The 15,465-nt window shown below is 42.9% G+C and overlaps 1 protein-coding gene across 2 annotated transcripts in view; it reads left to right on the forward strand.

The window, feature by feature from the left end:
• The first annotated feature begins 3,113 nt into the window (after positions 1 to 3,113).
• Positions 3,114 to 15,465, forward strand: part of LOC115580971 (MARVEL domain-containing protein 2-like) — a 30,266-nt gene continuing 17,914 nt past the window's right edge. The window contains exons 1-2 of one of the 2 annotated variants that reach the window (XM_030415733.1): positions 3,114 to 3,345; positions 7,719 to 7,843. The gene's annotated coding sequence lies outside the window, so the exon portion shown is untranslated. Of the gene's footprint in view, positions 3,346 to 4,007; positions 4,086 to 7,718; positions 7,844 to 15,465 lie in introns of those variants that run through there. The other variant, XM_030415732.1, reaches the window with a different exon arrangement.

Genomic DNA, 15,465 nt, shown 5'->3' on the forward strand with positions numbered 1-15,465 from the left:
ATCTACGAAGGAGAGGAGAGAAAGAAGAAACAGGGAGAGATGAATGGGGTGGGGGGGAGGGGCGCAGAATACAAGAGCGATGCAGAGGAGAGGGTCAGGTGGTTATTTATAGTAGGCGCTTTAAGTAGGCGCTGTTGAGGTGTGGTCCTGCTCCTGAAACTTTGCCAATTAAGCTTCAATTCACTAGCAAGGACCACACCGTCAACGAGATGCATTTAAGGATTTATTAGTGACAAAGGAAAATGAAGTGTCGAAGATCTTGGTTCTTTTGAGTTCTTCGAGTGCGTTGTGGGGATTCTTGTAGAGAATCCGCCGCCGCTCCCGGGCAGCGACGGACCCCAAAAACCTCCAATTACTTGAGAAGAGATGGAGCAGCTCTGAGATCTTTGAGATCTGAACGGATGTAGCGGTGGTACGTTTGGGAGGACCAGCGGCCCATGAGACGTATGAAGTGTTCTGGGAAGCCATTACGGGAGGCTGAAGTGGCAGCTCCGATTCTGAAGGAGTGCCCGGAGTAGTTGTCGGGCAAAATACCCGACAATGAGAGCACATGACGAAAGTGATGGTGGAACCAGAATCGAGTAGCCACTGGGCCGGATTCGGAGATGAAGAGAGGATCTGTCATTGTTGTGAGATTTACGGGATTGCTAGAAATTTGCGAGGGTTTCAAAGGGATTCAGGGGAAGAACGGGTGCCGGCATCCCGGTGCTGACGACCCCAGCCGAAATGAGCTGCTGGGACTGATGGAGCTGGGAGATGGAAGCTCCCTGCATCCCGGCGTAGGGTGCTGGCACTCGGTGCCAGGAGCACCGGTTGAAGCGAGGTGCTGTGGTTGCTGGAATTGGACGGCAGAGGGCACTGGCATCCCGGTGCCAGGAGCCCTGGTTGAAGCAATCTGCTGTGGTTGCTGGAAATAGGCGCCAGAGGGCGCTGGCATCTCGGTGCCAGGAGCCCCGGTTGAAGCGAGGAGCTGTGGTTGCTTGAAACAGGAAGCAGGGGTTGCTGGCATCTCGGTGCCAGGAGCCCCAGTTGAAGCGAGCTGCTGTGGTTGCTCTAAACGGGAAGCAGGGGGTGCTGGCATCTCGGTGCCGGGAGCCCCGGTTGATCAAGCTGCTGTGGTTGCTTGAAATGGGAAGCAGGGGGCGATGGCATCTCGGTGCCGGGAGCCCCGGTTGATCAAGCTGCTGTGGTTGCTTGAAACGGGAAGCAGGGGGCGCTGGCATCTCGGTGCCAGGAGCCCCGGTTGAAGCGAGCTGCTGTGGTTGCTGGAAACAGAAAGCAGAGGGCTCTGGCATCTCGGTGCCAGGATCAGAATCAGAATCAGAATCCTTTAATGTCCCGCAGACGGGGAAATTTGTTTGTCGCAGCAGCAGAATATTACGAGAACAGAGCAATAACAAAATAGATAATAGAATAGACACTAGAATTAAAAAGAGAAAGAAAATGGAATCGAATCGACGTGTATACATATTTACATGATGTAGTGCAAGAATGGACGGCAATTTTTTAATATACAGACCGGAGCGGTTGAAGCGAGCTGCTGTGGTTGCTGGAAACAGGAAGCAGAGGGCGCTGGCATCTCGGTGCCAGGATCAGAATCAGAATCCTTTAATGTCCCGCAGATGGGGAAATTTGTTTGTCGCAGCAGCAGAATATTACGAGAACAGAGCAATAACAAAATAGATAATAGAATAGACACTATAATTAAAAAGAGAAAGAAAATGGAATCGAATCGACGTGTATACATATTTACATGATGTAGTGCAAGAATGGACGGTAATTTTTTAATATACAGACCAGGGCGGTTGAAGCGAGCTGCTGTGGTTGCTGGAAACAGGAAGCAGAGGGCACTGGCATCTCGGTGCCAGGAGCCCCGGTTGAAGCGAGCTCCTGTGGTTGCTGGACACAGGAAGCAGAGGGCGCTGGCATCCCGGTGCCAGGAGCCTCCGCTGAAACAGGCTGCTGTGGTTGTTAGCAGTGGGCAGTAGGGGGCACTGGCATCCCTGTGCCAGGAGCCCCCGCAAAGTTTAGCTGCGGTGATGGCTGTAACTGGATGGCGGTGGGCACTGGCGTTTGCCCTTGAGGTTGTAGGTTGCTGTAGCTGATGATGATAATCCTGATAGAAGTTGGAGGGTCCTGGAATCCATCTGGGCGCTCCCTCTGGAGTGTAGTGATGCGAGAAGTGGTAGCGGAAACTCTGGAGTTGTTTGATCTGGCAGAGGATCTCTGTCTCTGCTTTTGCTGCTGCTCTTTCTGTTTTCTTTGGGCTGTGTTATTTGATTGTACTGTCCCTTTAACAAGAGCGTAGACGTCACTGCCTGTAGGGCTGTGCATGATGATGTCACCTGGAAGCGATCTGGTGTTAACGGAACGAGCAGCCATGAGTTTATTATTCATTTTTTTTTTTTTTTCAAAGATTGGCTGTTGTGGTGGCTGGAACTGGATGGCAGTGGGCACCATGTTGTAGGTTGCTGGTGTCGATGATGAAAATCCTGATGGGGATTGGAAGGTCCTGAAATCCATCTGGGCACTCCCTTTGGAGTGGAGTGATGACGAGAGGTGGTAGCAGAAACTCTAGAGTCATTTGATCTGGCTGAGGATCTCTGTCTCCACATTTGCTGCTGCACTTTCTGTTGTCTATGAGCTTTCTGCTGTCTTTGGGCTGTAGTATTTAATTGTACTGTCCCCTTTTAACAGGAGCGTCGACGTCGCGGTGTGTTGCGTGCGCGTGATGACGTCACCCGGAAGAGAGCTGGTGTTGACGGAAGAAGCACACCACGCGTGTGGAGAAAGTTTGGCTTTATAGTCCATTCGGGGAAACAGAATTCATTTGTCGTTTAAAGTTTTCTGGGGAGTGGCTACTGTCCAATCGGTGACTGTAGAAGATGAAAGCCGGTCGGGGGAACTCACCGGAGCGTGGAGAGGTTGAGACCGGCGAGTTGTTCGGCCGGTGTTGGCGGAACGATGGCGGGAGGCTTCGCTTCTTGGAGGTGAAGGAGTCGGCGAACTGAGGCGAACTGCAGCGACGGTGACTTTCTGTTCCGGAATTTCCTCGTCCTCTCTTTGCTGCGGAAGGAGGTGGGCTGGGAGACACGGGAGAGTCGTCGGACGAACTATGATAATCTTGGATGTTGAGGAGAGATGAACCAGGCGGGATGCGAACCATGGATGAGACGAAGTTGGTGCTCTTCGGAATCGCTCGCGTCCTAGGCGGCTGTTGGGCCACTGGAATCAGGGTCTCGGGTACGGAGGTGACGGGAAACATGTCGGCTTCAGATGAATGGTGATCCTCATCTCGTCTGAAAGATTGTCCGACGGGGATAGTGATACGAAGTCAATGATGAGGTGAGTAGAGCCTGATGTTGCTCGTACAAAAGTTTGGATGTGCTCGGACGAGGCGATGTCGCGTGATCTCGTTTCTGGGTGCGAGAGCGCAGAATACGAGAGCGAAGCAGAGGAGAGGGTCAGGTGGTTATTTATAGAAATGAATACCTGTTGAGGTGTGGTCCTGCTCCTGAAACTTCGCCAATTAAACTTAAGTATTTGCATTTATCAATAAAATGCATACTCAACATAATTAGGTTATTTATCAAGAGTTCCGTGTTTTTGTCCGTCATTAATACTCCAGCTAATTGACAAAACGTTCAGAGGGTGCAGTATTATGTCTTTAGAATGAAGCAGGCCTTGAAATACAGTCCAAAAGTCTTGTTGTCATGACTGTAGATCTGTTTGTTGTGTTCTTGTTTGGTTTTGTCTTGTGGTTTCTTGTATTTGATTTCCATGTCTTTGTATCTTGTCTTGTGTCTTGTTTTTCCATGCCCTCATGTGTCCTTTAAGTTCTCCTGTGTATTTTCCTTATGTTCTTCCCTCTGGCTCCCTCTGTCTATTGTGGTGTTCCCTTCATGTTCTCATGTGCTCCTCCCCTTCGTTATCTCACCTGTTGGTCCACCTCACCTGTTCCTCATCTTGTCATCAGTGTCTGTGTCTTTAGTCTCTGTGTTCCCTTCACTCCTTGTCTGGTCATTGTTCTTGTCAGCCCCTGTCTATGTCCATGCGCTTGTCCATGTTCTTCAAGTCCCGTTATGGTAGGTTTTGGTTTTGAGTTTTCCATGTTTGATTTGAACTTTGCCTTTTTCTTTGTACTTTGTCTTGCCTTTTAGTTGCTACTTTGCCTTGCTGTTTTTGGTTGCTACTTTGCCTCTTGCCCCGTTTTGTCTGCTTCTGTTTTTTGTGTTCAGCTTTAAAATAAAGCTCGCCTTTTGTTTCCCCATATCCTTGCCTCTCGTGTAACTGCATTTGGTCCACCTTCCCCTTTCCATAGTCTTCCCTTTAACCCCCTGCCTGACACTTGTACAGGTTCACACTGGAAGAAAATATGTTCTGCAGTTTCAATATGTCTCTCACACAATCCACAACTAAATCCCTCATGCAGGAAATGATATAGCTGTCCTTTCAATTTTTAAATTTTTTTTTTAGTCTTGGTTAAAACTAGCAGACGTGAAAACTGTGGGTTTTTGGAATAGAATGCAATAATGTCTCATTTAACTGATTTTGATAAATCTTTTTTGTTTTAAATGACTTGCATTCATTTAAGTACTAATGATGACAATCACGGAGACACAAAATTAACAAAGTCTGCAAAAACACTACAACTGGCAGTGAATCTGCTCTATTTTCTTTTAGCAGTGAAATGATATACTCCATGACAGAAAAAGATATTATTTTTTTGTATTTAGTGGTTAAAAAAAAAAGTAAACTTGCAGCGGGCTTCTATTATAAATATGGACAATATATTATGCAAGTCAGTTGTCCATATTTTGTTTAATCAATAACATATTAGGGCTAAGTGCTTGAGACATTTGACTGTTTAAACAAGTGAGGGCGTTTCCATTTTCTCTTCTAGCAGCCTACTGCAAGTATGCATATATTTTTACTGTGAGGACTAATTGTATACAATAAAATAAGCGTATCATTTTCTGTCATGGAGTATATCACTTCATTGCCAAAAGAAAGCATGCTCACTGCCAGTTGCAGTATCTTATTTTTATTTGCAGACTTTGATAATTTTTTATCTCAATGATTGTCATTATTAGTACTTGAATATGTAAACCACTGAATATAAAAACGATTAATTAAATTCAGTTAAACATTTCTGCCTTTTACTCCAAAAACCCAGTTTTCACATCTACTCTGTCTAGGGCAGACCTGCCGCATCCAATATGGCGGTGATGATGTCATATGGTCCAGTGAGTCAATTCTGCATCTATGTATACAGTATATGTCTCTGGGTCAAAGCGTGGATACATGCCCAAATCCCGCCCCTTCCTGGGAACCCCATGCAACCTTTTTTCTTATTTCTTGCAACCTCAAGAAAGTCACAGTTTGTCATAAATAAAGAACAACATCATCAAAAACATCACTGCTCACTGAACTACGGTAGGGGAGACTGGGGTAAGTTGAGCCAAAGGGTAAGTTGAGCCACCCCTTGTTGCTGGGAAATGGTAAAAAAAAAAACATTGATCATGTGACCAAATATTTAGGAGTGAGGCATCATTCCATGGAGTCTGTGAAGGTAAGAAACACATGGGTAAAGTGGTTAGACATTTATTTCCAAAAACATTTTTCATTCTTGACAGTAAATTTAGTCTATCATAAGATTCATGAGAATTGTGTTTAGACCAAAATAGATCATTTTAAATTTGTTTTTTATATCAATTGTGGTATCTATGAGCTATAACATGAGGTCATAAACCCAGCACAAAAGTGCGCCATTTTAGCTGTGGGGACTAATAAAGTCAAAATGGTAGCTCTGGGGTAAGTTGAGCCACCCAGAGGTGGGAGATGGATGGATTGAGGGCGAGATGGCGATAAATGGAACGAGAGGAAGATAAAGGGAGGAGTTTAACGAAGATGGAGAAGTGAGGATGGAAAGAGGAAGGATGATGAGATGATGAGCGTTTCAGTTCAGATTGTCCAAATGTGTTACTAGTCCATAACTGACCTTACTGTCAGCAAGGACACCAAGAAACTATGATTCTGGACCAAGAATTCAGTTCTAGTGTTTTCTTTCCAAAAACACAGCTGTTCATGTTCTCTTCCCAAGCGCACTTTAATGCATTCTCATGTTAAAATGTTTTTTTTTGTTTTTTTTTTACAAAACAGCTGTTTAGCAGTAATATGCTATAATAATAATAATAATAATAATAATAATACAAAGTTATTGTACCTGTTGAATTGTGTATAATAAATAAAAATACACATTAATGTGAAGAAGTGACTGTTATTTAGGGAGGGAGAGGGTGAGAGGGCTGGGGAGGAAGATGGGGAGGAGGGTGGGAGGGAGTAGGGATACGGCTCAACTTACCCTGCTCCTATGCTCAACTTACCCCATACACGGGGTAAGTTGTGCCACAAGTCCACTTTTTTTGGACATGCTGTATTATTGAAACAGTTATGTTTACACTCATACTGTTTCCCCGAAGGGATGCACAACATCCTGAAATATATACAGATATATTCGTTAGCGACAAAACTATGATTGCCTTGATGTAGTGACCCTAAATATGAAAAATGGCTTATCTTACCCCAGTCTCCCCTACATCGTCTCCCTCAACATGTGACACCATCGCCAACATGGCTGCTCCCCTGGCACAGAGCAGATACTAAAACATATGAAAATCACAATAAAGCTGGCCATATTGACAACTGCAGTCTTGTGAATTGGTAGTTTGTCAGTTCTGCGAGCTGCTGGTAGGACCAGCTCTACAAAGTTGTGGGTTTTGGTGACCATTAAACAAAACAACAGTCACTAATGTGACTGCCAGCCACAGTTTTTAGAATGATGTATTTTCATAGTCTTATATTTCATTAGTTTTACGACTAACTGCAACTGCTTTCTCAAGTTAAAAAATTATGAGGAAATATAAAAAAATCTTAATAGAAAGTTTTGTAATTTACCTTTTTGGCAATTTGAGGTGTCCTGTGAACAGTTGTACAGACAGCAACCCACAGCAGTCCTCTGGTCTAGTATCTCACGCCTATAACACTGTTGGACCTTATCATTATGGATAATTTAAAAACAAATCAAAACTGGTAAAGCAGAACCAGCAATATCACCTTTTTCCATGCATTCTTTGTTGTTTTCAAAACTTGATGCCTAAATTACCCACAATGCAACAGCAATTTATATGGTTGCATGCAGCTCCCTCAGGAGCCACAAAAGGCTTTATCCTTTTCACAAAGGCAGCAGTACTCCACAAGACCTGTACACACACTTTAATGTGTAAAATCGGTGTAGTTACCCTTGAAAGGGTCATACATGTTGATAATAATTCCAACCCATGAGTAATCACTGCTAAATATTTTTTGTATTTGAGACATTGATTTTTAAATGTATGATTTGTAATGTAACAAATAATCTCCTCAACGCACATCATGTTAAAATTGGAATGTTTTAGTTGTATGTGCGAGTTGATTGTGAAATGTATTCAAAACTGACCGCATGGTGGCACAATTGTTTTGACTCAATTGCTTCAATTGACTGGCCGGGGGAGTGTAAGCATTGAATGCATTGTGACTTAAAGTGGGAAGCCGGAGGCAGTCAGTGAACGCATCGTCAGGCTTGTCAAACTGGCCCAACACGGCCAGGTGAGTTTCACCGCAGCACCGGCATATCGCAGGAATCTGAGAGAATTTTTTTCTCCCGCTGATTAACCCAGTTAACCCGGAGTTCATCCTAATGTCTGACCTGAGATCGGTGTGAGTGCGTCGGAGAACAAAAGGAGGGTGACGCACATGATGTTGCACCTGTTTGACTGAGAATAACTGACGAACTTATCAGCAGGTAAGTCAGCCTCTAACTATTGAATTCGATGTACCGTTTTCGCTTTGAATTAATTAGATTTTAACTTGTAAGACAGAGGAAGTCTTACAAGCCTTTGGTGTTATCCACAAAATTGATGTATTTTTCTTTATTTTACGGTCTCCAATATAAGTAGCTACATGCAGACACCTGTCCTGTACCAGTTATCTAACTTGAATACATGGACAAACACTCTGGCTATGGGCGAGCCTACCGTTGCAACACACTGACTTTGTCTTTCTTAATCCTTTTAATGATCTTGTCATTGAGTTGTTCAAAAATCTTACCTTTAACGTTACCATCAGGGGTCCAAACCTCAGCAGGCTACTAGCTACCAAGTTCTGTACAGCAAAATCACCATTTTAGTCAGTACCTGGCAATAGTAGCAGTACCGGTAGTAGTAGTGGTAGTAGTAGTAGAAGTAGTAGTAGTGTCTTTGCTCGGTCATCCCACATAATAGGTTGCAGTGAGTACACACGGTGTTTCAAGCATTACAAAGGCAGCAGTCTACGTATGAGGGAGTGACTGACAGAATGCTTGTATAGCTGTCCTATATTCTTATAAGTGACAACAACAAAAGTCATTCACACTTATCTAAAAAACAAGTTTTCTGAAAAATATTTTTAAAAACTAAAGTGAATGACACATGTTTGAATGTATATTTGCACCATTCCATAATTTAACCTCAACAACATATCTTTTTAATACCTTTAGTTTTTTGTACAGTAAACTTTCAAACTCCAGTCAGATCATTTGCTCTCCTGTGTTGAGAAAATCTTTTCAACAGTCTACAAGTAACACTGATTTATTTCTGAACCTTATTATTTCATTTTAAAGCAAATCATTGAATGAGAGCGATCCTAATGATCAGTCTTGTTAATGATACATAAGACTATTTGATTTATATTGAATATTATATAGGTTAAATTATATATCTCATACAGTCTAACTGTTCAAATTGAGGTTACATGAAATTATAAACTGTATGAAATTAACCATTTCACCCATATTTTCAGTCATTGCCATATTGTCCAAAAAAGATGTATTTGGGATTGTAGGAAGTTAATGCCCTCTTGAATATTTGTGACATGACTTCCATTTTCCTCCATGCTCTGATGAAGGCCACAAGGCCGAAACATAAGCAGGTTGTTTGACATGACCAGAATGAATTGGTTAACTTTGTCCTGAAGATTTGCCTTTACCTTTGTGCCTTTTAGATAATTAAAATAATTGATAATTGCAGCCCAAATACTGTACAAATTGTAAGTAAGTCAATCTTGAACAATTCTTCACAGTTAAAAATAAAAACACAATTGACCTATCACCAAACTAAAAGCAGTTTGTGGAGGTGTTCTGAGGTCAGACATCTGCCACCAGGCTAGTCAGAGACGGGCAAGATGGGAAAGTTGACCCAGATTGTTTAAAAGTCTGTAATAGAGGTAAATGGAATTTTTTCTGTGTGGCTAACGACAGAGGAGAAAACAGCAGAGACTGGAGGGGGAATCCAAAAAACCAGCAGCACTAAATATATGTTGCAGGCAATTCAACATGTCACAGGCTACATGCACACTGCTCAACCAATAATCTGTTTTATGGGGTTGCTAGATTAGAGTGTTCATGTAAACAGCATAATGCAATATGCTTTATCAAATAAAAGTTGTTATCCCATTATGTGAAATCCGATAAACAGGCCTATTTTTTCCCCCCAATATTCTCTTTTATTCGGCACACGAACACTGTTAATCTGGTTTCTTTCATTGTTTTATATCTGTGTAAGATCATTAAAGAAATGTAAGCGGATGCATTTTCAGCTCATCTATCTATAAATGCACGGAATCTCTGTCTGTCTGTGTGTGTGTATGTGTCTGTTAGTCGAATATCTCTGCGGATAAGGATCACACTGACCCGAGACTTTCAACATGGCTGCTGCGTGGTTCAGTGGTGTGCATCTAAGCATTTGTTTGGACTGCAATGATACCGTGAATAAATAATTTCATAAATGCTTTACAAATTCCGCCGAGCATAGTCCACCAGAGCCACCACAGTCACGTGCGCACCAGAGCCAATCACTGCACACCGTGGCCACGTGCGCACCAGAGCCAGTCACTGCAGAGCTCAAGCCCACGACGTACCTGAAGAAACAAGCAGATTTATACCTGCAGCGGCGCGAGCTGGACCGGGATTTTGCCGGCGGTTCGGTCCGTTCTGTTCTGTTCTGTTCTGTGCATCTAAACTGACTGCTAGGGCTGCACGATTCTGGAAAAAATGTGAATCACGATTTTTTTTGCTTAGAATTGAGATCACGATTCTCTGGCACGATTTTTTTCACAAAATGTTTATTGCACTGATGAACTTGAACAAAACAAAAAAAAACATTGTAGTATGGCAGAGGCATACTACTATGCCTCTGCCAAAGCAATGTTTTTTTTTGTTTTGTTAGTTCTATCATTGGATAATAAATGATTTTTACAAAAGTAAAAAAAAATTTGTCTCCAAGATGAGAGGGCATCCTCTAATACCTCATGTTGTACAGTGTTTATTGGGGCCGTAGCTTTGGCTAGGTGATATGTGATAGCTGCTGTGATCGGCTTTCTAAAACGGAGGCATAATATTCTTCCTTTTCCAAAAGCCGCCTCAGAGGTGACGTGACGTGAAGCCCGAAGTTGGGCTGCAAACAGTTGACAACAAATTTGTCTTCAAAATAAGAGCTTTACATTGCACCCCATTGGAGTTTAGAACTGGGTTCTTAGCGGGGGGCTTTTAATTTGAAAGTAGCGACCGTTCCTAGCTTGTCGCTACAACAACAAGCTAGCAGTCGAGGCGGAAATAAGTGTACCGTCCGAGGCAGCAAATCGGCGGACCAAAACAGACCCCCAATTTGCCGCCCTCTGTCTAAAACCGCGGACCTAGCCGTCAATAGGACGGGCAGATTGGCGGCTTGCTGCCTTGTCTAAAAACGGCTTCTCACACTCCTTCCAAACACTCAACTGCAGGTGGGCTTCCGCCACTGAATCACGTGTTGTAAAGACGCTTTACCACAGGTTGAGGGAGGAGGAAGCGGCCGTGCTGCGTTTGGGGGCGCTTCAAAAAATCCGGGAGGAAAATAGGAGCATTTGTTTGTGATTCGGCTCGAGATATAAAATGCTTCAGAATCGCTGTGTGTAGAAATGAGATCACGTGTATGTGTGAATCGAGATCGCGATTTTTTTAACGATTTTTTGTGCAGCCCTACTGACTGCTGTGGATTAATGAGATTAAACGAGTCCGGACCGAGTCTGTTCGGGTCTGAGGAGATCCGGAGACGCGCGGACAACAAAGTGGAAATTAGAATCTGTGGATGTTCGTGTGTAGCTAGCCGCTAGCTAGCTGCTAGCCGCTAGCTACACGGCCCACCTCCCGAGGCGACGGACCGGACGCATCGGCACGTCCAAAACCGAACCTAGGGTAAATAATGTCCGCCACGCTTTTTCGCGAACATTGCCGTCACGTTTGCTTTGTGTCTGGTGCAGGAAGAAATGGTAAAAACGGGCTTTTGTCACGAAAGTGTCCAAGCAGCAAGTTTGGTTGTTGAGGAACAGGGTTAGTTGTGGGAGGGACCTAGGCGGATGATTGACATGCAACGACGGTCGGTGTGTAGACAGCAATATTGAGAGTTGAGAGATTTGTGACATTTAGCGTGTTTGGAGTGTGTAGTTAGTGTGTTATGTAGTGTTTGGTGTAGTGTGTTTAGTGTGTAGTGGAGTCGGTTTTTTGTTTAATGAGTCAGAATGAGGAGAAGCTGAATGTGGAGCAGGCAGTGCAGCTCTTCATTCAGCTGGAAGGAGCTCAGGCAGACCTGAGCATTGCCTGCATTTAAATGTAAATAGTTACATATAACTTTGTACATTTTTAAATGTATGCACAAATTTAGCAAACAACAATTTATAATTGCATTATAAGTAAAAAAAAAAAAAATTGTTAAACATATTTGTGGTTTTCACAGTAAAAAAATCTAACTTTTTCTACTCGGATTTTATGTTTTTATTGTGACTTTAGGTCCATTGTGTTAATACAGTATGTCAAAATGAAAAAAGAACTGTACAGTCACACATGTGAGGTTGTGCTGAAAATAATGACACCAAGTAAACAGCTTTTAAGGTGAAATATAATGGCAAAATCAAAAATAGTCAAAAACAGCCAATTATACCCTGGAATATCGGATGTCACAACATACCTAAATATCCCTGACGTCCCACTTTCAAACACAGCCTCATTTGGCCATCCATGAAAAAGCTGCTTAACCTCCCACTTTTTTTATAGGAATACACTTTTCTTACGGGCACTGCACTAGTATGTATAATGCGAAGAAGGAGAGCGTTATTTTGCATGTTTTGCAAACCTAACAAACCCCACATAAGGACGGCCCTGACCAGCTGAGATGCCAAACACAACAACATGTTGTCAGGATAAAAACATCCTGACAAACAAATGGTTTTACGTCATGTAATTGGAAAGAATTACAAATAATGGAATCATGTAAACTGTTTCTACATGATTCAACCTGCATGTAAATGCATCAAATCAAATTATTATCATAATCTCATTATTCCCAGTTTTCAGAGTATTGTGGTCACGTTCAACACATCAAAGACCACATCCCTGACACCTTCAGTAGTGTCCTATCAGCAACAACAGATTCACAGAGGATCAGCATTCAACACAGTCTCACTCATGATAGGAAGACTTAACACTCTAAAGTACAACACTCTGCAACTGGATAATTGACTCCTCACAAGCAGCCCCCGGAGAGTTTGATTGGTAGTCACACCTCCTCTACGTTAGAACTGTGTGCTCAGCTCATTGGCCACATTATAAAAATTGATGAGGAGCAATTCAAAGATCTTGCTGAGTGATGCCCTAAGATACTAGAAGGAAACACCCGCCCATCCACAGTCTGTTCACCCTGCTGCCATCTGACAGAAGATATAGGAGACAGAAGATACCAGACTATGGAGCAGCTTCACTCCCCAGACCGTGAGACTCGCCCTCATCTCATCTAACAAAGGTCAAAAATTAAGACATGACACTGTTTTCTGAAGCAAGAACTCCTTATATCCTCTGCAGAGCCGAACTTCCATCTATACAACAAGAATATTTCATTTTTACCAAACTGAACTGTACACTCAGTAAATGTGGGTCGCTGTGGCTAAGAGTCAGTCCTTCAACATTCCCACTGACTCATGCTAACAATGATTCAACTCTACTGTGAGGCCAGGGCTACTATGTGTCTGCTGCATGAGAGAAGCTGTTTACTGGTTCTAGTTTTCCAATTCTATGTGTTATGTGTTTTGCAGGTTGATGGGCAGGATGTCTAGAGTATTGTGGTGGTCTGCTCATCTTTTTAGATTCAATATGGACCCATTTCTTTGTGAAATCATGAACCACAGAAAATGAATCTGGATGTTAATGCTGCATCTTGTTACACCAATTAAAGAAAACATATTTTTTCACCGATCTCTCTGCTCATGCCATTGGACGATATGAAAGTTTAGTGTCATAATTTATCCTGACCAAAATAATTGTGATTCACGATACTACCCGTGTTCATCAAAATATGCTCAACACTCTCAAAATGGCACTAAAACATACTAAAATGAATGTATCTTACATTTTGTTTGAACAAAAATATTTGTATTAAAAGAAAGGCTAAATAAATGGTGGTAACCTTATCTCCTGATTTTATGTTTTTGTGGGGATACAATCAAATCAAATCAAATCAAATCAACTTTATTTATATAGCACCTTTCATACATGTAAAAATGCAACCCAAAGTGCTTTACATTAAAAGAAAAGAAAATGAACCAAACCCCCATAACATCCCCACTCCCCGCACCCTCATTCATGTAACACACACACACACACACGCACACACACCCTTGAGCATACTACACTGATACGTACACCCCACCCCCCCACAAGATAAAGTGGAATATGGCTGAGCACTGATAGACCAAGTGAGGAAACACCATCTTATGGGAGCCATCCCCACCGAGAGCCGTCCAAGCCTATGACCACAGGGTACGCCGCCACAGAGACCACCCCGACCCAGACAGATAGGGGTCCATACCACAGCCGTAAGGCCCTGCGGCAGGACTCCCCAACTGTCGAGGCCCGGACAACCCCCAGGACGGCACCCCCGTAGGCAGGCCAGACAGAGCTCCCGGAGTGGAGGGGCCCATGAGGAGAACACTGGAGCTGGAAACTAAGAAACTATAAATAAAATAAGTACTGAAAGAAATAAAAAACCTCCTAAGACAACATAAATGAATGTTAATATAAATTACTAAGAGCAAAACATAACTTTTAATCACTAAACCCGTAAAAGCAGCATTAAAAATGAATGAATGAATGAATGAATGAATAATAAAAACCTTTAAGAGAAAATTAAAGGACAAAGAAAAATGACAGGACAGTATAAATGAGTGGAACTAGATGAGCAAAAGGGGACTCAGTTAAAAGCTAAATTAAAAAGGTGAGTCTTGAGCCTGCGTTTAAAAGCATCAACAGACTCAGTGGCCCTGAGGCCCTCCGGCAGGCTGTTCCACAGGCAAGGGCCGTAATGATAAAATGAGGCTTCACCAAAGGTTTTGGTTCTAACATTGGGAACAGATAAGAGGCCAGTACCGGAGGACCTCAGGGTCCATGAGGGCCGATACGGTAAAAGCAGGCCAGACGGATAAGAAGGCCCAAGGCTGTTAAGACACTTAAAAACTAATAAAAGAACGTTAAAATCGATCCTGAAACGCACAGGGAGCCAATGCAGTGATTCTAAAACTGGTGTAATGTGCGCCTGCTTTCTGGTCTTCGTCAGCACACGTGCAGCTGAGTTCTGGAGCAGTTGAAGCTGTGAAATGCTCTTTTTTGGGAGACCAGAGAGCAGGGCATTACAGTAATCTAACCAGCTAGAGATAAAAGCATGCATTAGCACCTCTGTGCTGGCCGGAGAGAGAAACAGGCAAACTCTGGCTATATTCTTAAGATGGTAAAAACCGATCTTTGTAGTATTTCTGATATGTGGAATAAAATCAAGCTCGGAGTCGAAAAGAACGCCCAGGTTTTTATGCACTGTGAGTGTTTAAAAGCATTTCGTTTTGGTAAAAGTTTCTCTCTCTTGCCTTCAGGACCAATAATTAAAACCTCTGTTTTGTTCTGGTTGAGCTGTAAGAAGTTTTCTGCCATCCATGACTTTATATCTAAAATACAGTTTAAAAGGGAATCAATAGGCCCCATGTCATCAGGAGACACAGTGATGTAAAGCTGTGTATCATCAGCGTAGCTGTGAAAATTGATGCCGTGCCTCCTAATGACGTCCCCAAGGGGAAGCATATATAAATTAAAAAGTATTGGACATAATTGACCCTTGGGGCACCCCACACTTAAGTTCATGTATCATGAACTTAAGTGTATCCATACTTACAAGAAAGTGACTGTCTTTGAGGTAGGAATAAAACCAGTTAAGAACAGTACCAGAGAGGACCACCAGGTGTCTGAGTCTATTTAACAAGATATGGTGATCTACTGTATCAACAGCAGCGCTTAGATCCAGTAGCACCAGGACTGACAGT

This window comes from Sparus aurata, chromosome 5 (assembly GCF_900880675.1).
Source record: "Sparus aurata chromosome 5, fSpaAur1.1, whole genome shotgun sequence".
NCBI classification, from domain to species: domain Eukaryota; kingdom Metazoa; phylum Chordata; class Actinopteri; order Spariformes; family Sparidae; genus Sparus; species Sparus aurata.